Source organism: Thunnus thynnus, chromosome 19 (assembly GCF_963924715.1).
Source record: "Thunnus thynnus chromosome 19, fThuThy2.1, whole genome shotgun sequence".
Classification (NCBI taxonomy): Eukaryota; Metazoa; Chordata; class Actinopteri; order Scombriformes; family Scombridae; genus Thunnus; species Thunnus thynnus.
In genome coordinates this window covers 17,572,874-17,585,243 of record NC_089535.1, presented here as the reverse complement: position 1 = coordinate 17,585,243, position 12,370 = coordinate 17,572,874, and the positions used below count along the sequence as shown (strand labels likewise).

General features: G+C 38.4%; 1 pseudogene; it reads right to left on the bottom strand.

Moving 5' to 3' along the window:
* Nucleotides 1–8,255: 8,255 nt before the first annotated feature.
* On the bottom strand, nucleotides 8,256–11,218 carry LOC137171313 (solute carrier family 22 member 13-like; annotated as a pseudogene).
* Nucleotides 11,219–12,370: the final 1,152 nt, after the last annotated feature.

The following is a 12,370-nucleotide window of genomic DNA, read 5'->3' as shown; positions in this document are numbered from 1 at the left end:
CTGAAAATGTCAGCGTGTTTTACTCATTTTTTTTTCAAAACAAAACAAAACTTTAACAGCATTAGAAGGCATTAAATGTTGATTGTTTTTCTTATTAAAAGACCTCACGATCGATGTGGGAATGATAGTAGGGTCCGATTCTGGGTTTTGAAGTTTGGTGGTGGGATTATTCTTACATGTGCATTAAAATCATGGATTCTACTTTTAACTATAAAACAATGACCGTAGTGTCAGTAAAACTAATATTTCTAGAATCTGGGGCAGAGATAATAAGAAAGCAGACAATTCCTGATTACATGTCCCCAACCTTCCCTCAAATCTACATCTTCTTATTACTACAGTGCTGAGACTCTGTACACCTTACAGGTCACAACATTCTTCATGGGTATTTTTGCAATTATACTTGAAAATCCTGTCAGATCTGGTTACACAGGAAAGACAGAAGTTGTTCTTCTTGTTCATCTTTTGGTACCATTGCCATATTTCTCATTTAATGAATTCCTATTTTTAGGACCAGAAACACTCTAAATAAAAGAATCTAAAGGAGTCCAGACAGAATCACACACAGCTTTCAACTCTCAGAGGACTATAGCAGATCAGCAGCCAGACACACATGCATACATACTTCTGCACATACGCAGGAGGAGGGGAGGATAAAGACAAAAGGGTGGATGGAGACTTAATTACAAGCACTATGCAGGGACATTTTAGTCCAAGTGTAATCGAGTTCAGCTGCAAAGACATGATGCTTTCACCCCGGCAGTATCCATGCCACAACTTACCATTTGAGCTGAGAAGGAGACTTGCAAGGCTAAAAGAATATACACATTTATATTAAAACGTCCAAGAGAAATAATCTCTTTTTAAATATTTAATTATTTCATATCCACTGCTTCTGAAATCTCACTTACTGCTCTAAAAGGAAATATTTGCACTAAAAGCAACCCCAGCTGGGCATAATTAAGTACAAATCAAATTACTTTGGATGCAAATTATCATGAGAAAGCTCATTGTGGGTCTAAAATGAAAATATTTCCTCTTTTCCTTTCTCCTTCTCTTCCTCTCTCTCTCTCTCTCTCTCTCTATCTCTCTCTCTCTCACACACACACACACACACACACACATACACACAGTGTGCCATCCAAATAATGATCATTTCTTATTCTCTCAGCACTCACACACCCTGCACAGACCTTGACCCAGTCAACACGGACTACCATACTGAACTGCGAACTGGAGAATGAACGAATGATTGCAACAAAGAAAGATAAAGAGATGTGGGAAGGGTGAAAAAATAAAGCGATAGGGTGTTTGTGTTTGTGAGAGAGAGAGAGAGAGTAAAAAACACAAAGAGAGATGGGATGAAGAGGGAAATGGAGAAACAAAGAGAGGAAGACAGCAGATGGTGTCAGGGATCACTGTGAGTGTAATGCCTGCCAAATTAAAACACAGCTTGATGATATTCCTTAATTTATCTCACTCCACTGGGTTATTGTCTACACACACCACTGTTCTGTTCTGAAAAATATATCAATCTGAATAACTACAAGTCTACTTTTGAGTGGGTTCTTAATGGGAAGAAAAAAATATTAAAGATGTGGACGTGAAGTTGTCATTGCAAATTGCTCAGAAAATGGGAATCTGCAATTTCATGACAACTCAGCTGCTCCGTCTGCTGAGAAACGACACGACCGAAAGCTCCAGAACAACTACCAATGACCCTTGTGGTGGGATTGTTTTGCCAACTGCTGTTTCTAAGGTCGAGGATGACTATTCAGTCTTAAATTAAAAGTATGTTTAAATTGGCAATCTTCTTTATCAACCACTACTGTTACATTGCCTAGTGTAATTATAGAGCTTAAACTGCTTACATAAAGTATTAGAATTCTATCTTGTGTTTACACATCATACTTTTTATTTTTAAAATAAACAAAATCCATCTAACTGTTTCCATTATGTCTCATACACTGTTATTACGCCAGTTCAGTTCAACTTGTCAGAGGGATAAATTAAGTGCTCTGTTTTTAAATTCATGGAATATGTCGGAATCTAACGATGCATATTTGCATAATTCTGTATTAATACTCTTCTATCTGCATATTGGATGATGTGTGTATTTATTATGTTGACTCTAATATACGCTATTTGTCTGTCTTGCTTGTATCCTGCACTATGACCCAATTTTTGCAGGGATCATGAATGTTTTACTCAAATCTAAAGCTACTCCATCGTATTGTTATTTTGTTACAATGATACACTTCACTTCATTGTGCTTTACTGTACATTTTGTTCTGTATTAAAACTCTCTAAGCCTCTCTCTTACTATTTCTCCTTCGGTTTTCTCCTCTTCTCTCTCCATCAATCTTTACCTCCTGGAGTCAAACTAGGATGATGACCTCTGCTGTCTGTTTCATGGTTTAATAACACACACACACACACACACACACACACACACACACACACACACACACACACACACGCACACACACACAATCACATTGTGCAACCTTGAGTGTCCTTCTCCACAGCTGATTGAGAGGGCGAGACAGGAAGAGAAAGATTGAGAGAGGTGGGGGAGGTGCAAAGTCATCAATTATTTATGGATGAAATCTAATAAGAGGCAGCGGTTTAGATGGCAGTAAGCGTATTGACAGAGAGTCCCTGTTTGCCGCAACGTCACAGCCTCATCATTCTGTGAAATATGAAAATCTGAATATATATATTTTTTCTGTTCGTGTTATTTTTGCAACAACTGCTGGAAACATTAAATTTTTTTTTTCTCAGCTGTTTTTTTTAATCAGATTTCTGTAATTACATTACATGTGATGCATCACTCTGTCTGCACAAGTGAGTGTGTGTGTGCATGTGTGTGTGTATGTGTGTGTGTGTGTGTGTGTGGGGGGGGGGGGGGGGTTGCATGCAATTGAAAAGCTACAAAGCTCCAATATCAATCATTCTATCTTCCTTTTTAAGCTCATACTTAAAAATCCGCCCTGTGTAATGCAGTTTATATCTATCTGAAGCTTGTGTATTATCCTGCTACAGATGACTAATTCTTTGGAATATTTTAAGTTTTATCATAAGCGATTGTAAGACTTGGGATTTGTACACACAAATCCACAAACACACACCTGTGCACTGAAGCACACAACACATGGGGAGCAAAAAAGCCTCCGAGACATGCAGATATCTTTTCTGTTTGTTTGTTAAGTATTTTGCTGTCCACATTTGCATACTTATTTGATTTGCGGGTTGAGTTGAGCAGCTTCTCAGCTCCTCATTAAGTGTATTTTTATGTCTACTCATGTGTGAATGCGCTGACAGCTCAAGTGGTGTTTATACAAAGCAAACTAAATGAATCCTCTTTCTCTGAAGCACCAATAAATTGTCTTGTAATTGGCTCTTCAATAGCCAATTTTCTCTATTCTATTGTCCTGTCTCTGTGATTAGACCTTCTATCTCAATTGTATCAGGGTTTAGTGCTGTGATATGACAGAAATATATGAATATATGCAATTACTGGTTCAGTTTTTTTGAAGACTTTAAACCTCAACCAACCAAGAGCCTTGAGAGCCAGGAAAATTCAAATGTTATCCTGAAAACTTAATGTTTTACAGAGAATTTAATTATATGTTGATTCACTCAGTGTAGCCATGCTATTAATATTGAGAAATAATTGGCCAAGTGAGGTAGAACTCACACCCCAAAATGATAGTCCATTAATTCCAATAATTGAAATACTGCAATAACTGAAATGAGCTCAACGTCAAAGTATAATATTTTCTACGTTTCTAAATACTGCGTGACACAAAGCTAGCCATTGTTGATGACTTGCTAAGCACCCAGACGTGTTCAGTAACATGGCCAACATACCATATATACAGTATAAAGCTGCTGTAATCAAGATTTTTATATCAACGAGGGACAACATGGCTACTTATATGTGAAAGTGGATGCTAATAGAGAGAAACCCACAGAGAATTTCCCCGTTTCTACAGTTCCTCTCATCTCTGTGAAGCGTTTGAGTGTCTTTTAGCTCCTTGTTTTGGGTTTACAGCCTGCACTTAACTGTTTTAACTACTAATTACTTTCACTGCCCTAATCAGCATTGTTTCCAGATGCAGCATGAAACTGTTGCCAGTGAAAAAGCTCTGATAAACTCATTGTAGTTTGCCAGATATTTCCCTCAGGACTTGGTAGAGACCAAAAACAGAGCTTCAAGGCCCCAAAAAATGAAAAATACATTGTCCCAGTTTTTATCCTGTGTCCCTTGTTATATGCCAAATATATGTCAGAAAATCAGTATCAGAGTATTTTTTCCATCAAAGTCCTTGTCTTCTATCTTCCTGTAAAACAGTTTCAAAAGTTTGATGACTCATCCTGCACTCAAGTTTTTCAACTTTTTATCTATAATCTCTGCTTTCTAAAACATCTACACCCTTCATTCTTGTGAGTCCTGCTATTATTACAGACATGTTCGAACTTGCCACGGTCCTTCAACTTGCCCATGGTCTCTTCTGTCAAGCCACAATGGTCTATAGGCTCCTGTGAGAAATAGTTTTTGTTAAACAACAAAATAAGATCGTTTTGAGTATTTTTTAATTCACATCTCAATCTAGATATCTGAATTGAACCAATGAGGAAGGTTATGTTCCAAGGCTGGATTTTTAGTTATTTGCATTATTATGTTTTACTTTGGTTCTCTGCATCAATATGATGAGAGATTCTTTTGTCCTTTTGTACATATTGCTATTGCCTGACCTCTGACAATCTCAGCATGACTCACAAGGAAATGCTCCAATAATATCACCATCTTCCGCCTCAGCATTGATGCAATCATTGCAGACAACATCAAAGAAACACTGAAAGTCTGGTTAAGACCAGATAAAAACAACATATTAATTAGTAAGAAAGCAGAAAGAAGTAAGATCTGTATGTGTACAGCTTAGAAAAAGACAACTAATGGTACTAATTATGTTTTTCCTTTTAAGGAATTTGGAAAACATAGACAAGTAACCATGGTATAATTGGGTTCAGATGATTTGGGTGCACTAAAGTTTAATTTAAAGGTACTCACAGGAATAGGTATTTTTCACCTCTGTGTTTATCTCCTCCATTGTTTACAGTGATAATGAGATAAGTGAGAAGGATGGACATCTACTACTATCCATCAGAAGCTTTATGTCCCCATACAGAGGTGCACAGGTGCATGCAGTCTAAAGCATGTTAAAAGGGGTCATAAAGAGAGTGCAGCTACTGTTTCAGTGAATTCTTCAATGATCTCCTGGGTTATGGAAATCCGAGCAGGATATGTGAGAGAAGGAAGCTGACAGAGGGCTGTTGGGTGACTCAGTTCCTCAGAGCTTCATGAGGCACAGGGCTTGGGCAGAGTCTGAGTCAGACAAAGTCAACTAAGAGAGTGTGGGAATAGCAGGCTCTTTTAGTGTACGTGAATGTACTCACACACAGATGTGCAGGGGGTCTTGTGTCATAATTTGGCATTTGTTATAAAAGCTCTCACATAGGGACCCTAGAAAAAAATTACACCCTTGATACTTTTTGACTTACCAACTACATATTAAATAATTACAGGTTATTCACAGAGGACCAACAGGCTTATATCTCAGTATCTCTCAATAATGATAATGCCACCCAAAATATTACAATATACATGTCAGTGGCCTTTTGCTTTAACAGAGTGTTGCATTCTGGGTATGAGGATGCTTGCTATGTTGTTGCTAGTTGAGTACCATGCCAGCAAGCCTGCTGTACAGCCTGCTTGCCCTGATCTTAAATAGGTACTCATTAATTTAAAAATACTTGCATTATAATTTATTTCTAAGGCTGTTTCAAACACAACCCCCTTTTCCCCTTCTACTTGTCCCAGTAGTACCCAGTAATTATGTTCGTACTTACATACTAATTAATTTCTGCAATTTGTTGGTTGTAAAATCCTACAAAAATCTGCGCTGTTCTAGTTAAATTGCCACCAAATGTAAAACTTCAGACAAAACAAAAAATGAGTAAAAACACATACAATGAAAATACAGTATATAGCACTTTAACCACAATACTAATCACACAAAGAGCTTATAGTGCAGATCAGTGGCGGCTGGTGACTCAAAAAAATGGGGAGGACAGGAGGAAAACCAACATGGGCTCTTACAACAAACCACATCAAACTATATCATTGTCCGACCTGATGAAATCAGAGGGGTGGGGGGCAATTTTATATGCCAATAAATTCGCTTGAGTGGTGAAAAGGCTGCTTCTTTAAAGACATTTAGCATATACATATTGTCTCTAAACAAAGAAGTGCTCATTTTAGCCATGGAGTGGATCAAATGTGTCATTTTACCAACAAAGTGAAATTCAAATTTATAGTATTGTTCTATTGTGAAAACAAATTTATGTTCTCATCAAAAACAGACAACATATCACATGATTTACATGTGTTTCCTATATATTTTCTTAGTATACAGAAATATATAAAGTAGCACAAAGCTTATAATGTGATACAGGAACAGATCAGTGCTGAATACTAGAAAGATTGAACACTAAAAACATTCACAGATCTAAAAGTTTAGGTTCACATCAGAAAGTATTAATGCATATATCAAACACATGACTTACACACTCTTATCTATGTGCACGACATACAAAATATAATCTACAAAGCTGACATGTTAACACTAGGGGTGTTAACATAAACACAAAACTCATGGTCCGGATCGTATCATGGATTTGAGTCACGGATTAGATCATTATTAGGATCAGCGAAAAAAAGGGGGAGACAAATAAAACTTTATTTTCCATTTATTCTGTAACACACTTACAGCAAGAAACAGCAAGGAACTTTTGCCCATGGTCATAAATGAAAACAACATTTAAGATGTCCAATGTTTAAATAAAATAAAATAAAATAAAATAAAATAAAATAAAATATATAAAATATTCAATGATCAGTTATTGCAATATGAGGCATGATACCTTCCTCTTTTAAACAGTGAATGAAACAGCCTCTGTCCACTTCATCAAAACTTGATGATAACAAACATTCACCGCTAACGTCAGTTAGCAGCTAGATAGCTAATTAGCTGCTCAGCTGCAGCACATTAAACAGCACATGCTGTCTGCCCATGACTTGCACTTACAGCAGTTTGTTTACTTTGTCTTAAATGAGACATTAAATTTTGCAATTGATCCGCAGTTCATATGCCTGCCGAACCATGGGGGGCGATCCGTACGGATCATCAACTACGATCCGTTACACCATTAGTTAACACTTGTTATTCTAGTTACTTTAAGCTCAATATACGGCTCAGCCTAAAAACGAACTAAAGAAACTGTCAGAAGCATGCAGCCAGACCTGCACTCATTCACTAATCATACAACATCAACAGGTGACTGAACAACCACTCAATTAAAAACGAATGAATGAGTGAGTCCAGACAGCTCACTGTAACCTCAACAAGCAAACTAACGTTACCCACAACACATTATATGATCGCTGTTACATTCTTGTTAAGGAGATAAATTCACACAACAGCGACACAGAGACATTTAACCATCAGAGATGAAATTAGCGACCAAAGAGACCGAGAGAGAGAAGCTGTATCTGACTCACGTTATCTGACATCTTCTTTCTTTCATGGAGACGAAGTATCCATGTTATAACATCTATTTGTGACTGTTGGTCATCTTGTTTGTTAGTTTACAAAACTTTATGGCTGCTACTTAACCAGTCTAACACCATTAGCAACAATGACAAACAAGCTAACTCTCCTGGTTGTTTCTCCGATTGCTTCTCTCTCCAGCCTCCCCGGCAGCGTCCTGCTGCTGCTGCGCTGCACAATCCAGATAATTTCTCCCATTAGCTTAACAACAGTCCTTAACAGTCCTTCCATGGATGTATAAAGAGTCTTTCAGGCTGCTTCAACAAGCCAGCTGAGATCCCGCCCTGCGGAGGGCAGCAGGCACCCGTCCTCCTCTGTCCCCCACTCCATCTCCACCAATTGCCCCCCCCCACTTCACACACTGTCCTTTCTCCTCTCGCCCTGCAGGTGTCGCTGTTGAAGCATTTTAAACAGGGTAATGCAACCAAATGGTTCCATAAAGTTGACTTACACTTGACTCCAGAGGAAATTAGGATGAGAGGAAATGCCTGCTGAAACAGTGAAGGATCCACTAGATAAAAAACATTTTGTGCTCTTCAGTATCTTCTGTCCCTAAAATCATATCATAAAATCACCAGCTCACTTAAGCCCAGCGTGGTCCTGAACTTCAACATTGCGGGTCTCAGACAGTAACAAACACAAAGTTCCAGCAGCAGCAGGGACGATGCCATATATCAGCATGGGCACGCTGTAATGGTCGACCTCCAGGAGCCGGATCAGTGGAGCGAGGTTGCTCACCACATGAACACACATGGAGTTTAGACCTAAACCATTTTGCCTGCAAGAATGGACAGTAAAAGTAATCTAATACTAGAATTTTAATGGGCACAAAAAGGAATATTACCTTAAAATGGTGGGTTATAATAAGGTAATATAAGCATGCTGTGGTGAAAGAGGCAGTTGCAGAATATTTACCCACTACCGCAACAACTGTTACATCAGAGGAAGATCAGACAAACTGACACCTCTATAGCATGGTTTTGGGATGGCAAGGGCCACAAGGCAAGCAGTGTCCCCAAAGAGCAGGAAGCCTGTTTGGCTTATTCTCCTTCCAGAGTGCTGAATTAGAGCCAAACTGCTCAGCTGTGCAAGAATTTCAACAATCCCAAAGACAAACTGTGTGAGGTTCAGGCCAAAGCCGCCGACATTCAGGCTCAGTCCATAATATAGGAGATTTGTGGAAAACCTGGTATCAGGGTTGGAGAGATACTTTCAATTTTAAAATTATTTAAAGACTTAACACCAGGCTGAAAAGCTGTGTGTAACTGACCTGTCTGGTCAAAAGTTTCAAGTCTGTTTCACCTACGACCTCATTCAGGATCACTGATGGCTGTGGTTGGTTGGTAGTTGTCAAATGTGCGCTATGTTGCCACTTTAACTACACTCAACAGTGCATGATGCCACAGTGTACTGACACCCTGAAAAACACTTTTATATCACTGCATCACAATTAGAAGTAAAACCACTGTTGGATGGCAAAAACAAGATTTTCAGCTGCAGATATGGCTGCCAGCCATATCCTTTAAGCTGCTCTTTAAAAGAAACACTTCATTGTCTTGACTTTTTCTTTTACCATTAATACACAACATGTCATGGATTATTTATGTATTCATGTAACAAATGTTAAACATGGCATGAAGTAATTATCTGAGATAAGGAAGAAACCAAAAACACACCAGTTATATCCCATTAAGAGAGTTCATTTTCTCAATATGGTATGGTATGTAACTTTTGTTGAACAAGAATAGCATTTAAACAACCCATCTAGGTATTATGATCCTGGAGGCAGCTGACCAGTAGAGAAATCCTACAATTAAGAGAAGAGGGCTGAAGAGCACCAGCTGCAGGATCTTCTATTTGCTGATGTAAAGGCAATTCCTGGCAACACCATCAGTCCAACAGGGACAAACAACAGGATGATGGTGCAAAGAGCAGACTTAGAGGGATCAGTCCACTCCACCCCTTAAAATCAGTAAGACAGATCTTACAGTTGGATTGCAGCCATCAATTTTGCTTTGGCATAGACTGGCCACTCAACAGTCCTACTTTTAGCACTTCTACTGCGTCATACATACTGAGTGTCTTTAGTCACACACAAACAGTGGACCCACCCATCTCAGATGTATTCATCATAATGATATCCCATGAAATGCTACAGAAAAAATTTGAGAACCATATAAATGAAGATGTGGGGTGAAAATGCAACATCCACAACAGTAGGAGAAGGAGTGAAAGTGAAAGTGTCTAACACAAGAGGTGAAGTTTAACCTACTTTGCTCTCTGTCAACCTTCATATGTGTCATCGATCATCCACTTTTTGCTTACAGTAGAACATGATAAAGTTTAGGGTAAATTTCTTTCTTTTATTCTTTGTCCACAGAAGTATCCAATGAGGAATTCCTTTCTGTCCCTTTCTGCTCTCTCTCGTCTGATCTGACGCCACTATCAACAGGATGACATCATCTTTTCAAAAATATTATTGTTTTGAAATGTTCTTACACCACTATGGTTACAGTTTGTGAGGTTTAGGGACAAACACAATTTGGTCAGTAAAAGATCATGGTTTGGGTCACTGTTCTGTTAAGATTAGGGGACATTTGTCACCATGGTTACTCCAAGTTGCTCCTGATGGGCAGGCCAGTACCTTGTATGGCATGGCATTGTGAGTGTGTGAGAATGGGCGAATGACAGGGAGAAATTATTGAAGTGCAGTCCATTTTACCATTTACTTTTAATATAGACTCTCAAGGGGCCTTCTTATGGGTTGGTGATACTCCTACATTGTGTAAATAATAATAAATAATAATATAATAATAATAATAATGACAATTTATTATGAAAGCAAAATTCCCTTTAGTCTCATAAAGAATGAGACTATCACATACATTGGACAAGAGGTGGGATTGGATGCGCAGAAATTGCCCCAAACGCCAACACTCCAACCAGAAAACTTGCCATGTAGATGGACTATGATGCCTCAGTCAAACCACTCTTGTCAAACACTAAATCAAATTGAAAATTAGAATGATGGTAAAAGGAGGAGAAATGAACGGAATAGATCAAAGAAATAATTGTGAGCAGGGGAATAGCAAGGAATAATGGACTCAATACAGAGGACTGAGAGACCCTGTAAGGAACCAGCTCCAGTCTAGTGGGGACTCTGACACCTCTGACACAGTCCTGGAAGCCCCTATGGGTGCCTCATAATCCCATCCATCTATGCATTCTGTTATACTGTTAATATGCTTCAATGGTTTCTAAATCCAAATCCACAGGTGTGAACATTTTACAGCTTTCAAACATCCCATGCTTGTTCACCGGGAGGGTGAGCTTTCTCCGTGTCTCGTGCGTCAGTTTGGGCCCACAGTCCAAGATCCAGCTAGTGTTACAATAATGTGGGACGCTCATGCCCATAAACACCTGGCTAATCACATCAAAAGCAGCAAACATGCTGGGGATGCACAATCCTACCAGTATAGTAAGCGTTTCTGAAACAAACCAAAGTCCCCAATCTCCTTTAGCATCTGCCCAAAGTTGCTCATGTTGATATGCGGCTAAATTTGAATTTCAGAGTGCAGTGTGGATGAGCTCACTTGTAAGTGCATTAAGAAGCACTATTGAATAACATATCTCATCTTGCTAATTAATATTTACTCCAACATAACCCCAGAGTGTGATTTCACAATTCCTTTGGCTTTATCTAGGGTAGGGAAGTAGTAGTAGCAGGAAACAAAGTTGTAAAACCTTCAACAAAACAATAAAATGAGCAATAACTCAACTCTACTCAGTTCAACTTTATTTATATAGTTTATATAAATAGTATATATAGCACTTTAAATACAACACCTTCTGTGCAAAGTATTTCATAGGGCTGAGCAATAAGCACAAAATAAAGGAGGAAACGAGGAGGAAAAAATTAAATCACATGTTTAAGAAAATGTACAGCCAGACAACCAACAACTACAGACAAACAGCAATAAACATGCCCTTTTGGACTTACCTCTTCTGTCTGGAAGATATGAAAGCTGTAAAATGTGCACGCCTGTGGATTTGGATTTGGAAACTGTTGAAGCATATGGAATTAACAGTTCAACAGGATGTGTAGATGGGTGTGACTATAGGCACCCATATGTTCTTACATTGTTCAATAAAAATGTACGTGAACAAAAATAAACATTACCTTTTGTGGCCCTTAAAAGAATTAGAAACATATTTAACTTTTAAAAGTTATAAAAAAACAACAACATATTTTTGAGTTAACTGTTTTTCTACTAGCATACATAATGTAAGGATTTTTCCAATCCGAGTGGAGTTTAAGTTTACACCATCCAGTTCAAGGCCTTCAGGGATGTTTAATCAGGCTGATGAATCTTTCCACTGAAGGTCAACAACAACAGCCTCTCCTCCGTGACATGCCCTTTCTCTTCATGTCTTCACAATGCAGCACTCCAGCAAATGTTAAAAAGAACTTTCGCGTCAGGGGGATTATGTTGTGAATAAAGTAAGCAGCTGTCCGCGAGGTTGGCACACATCAGAAACAGTTCTTTTGAAAGGTGATCTCAATAAGTGTACACTGCGCCAAGGGATAAAAACAGAAAACTGTGATAAGATAAGAACAGAGCACAAAGGTGCGTTGAACCTTTAGCAAATGAACATGTGTGTTCATTCACACTGGATATTACAATAAAAGATAA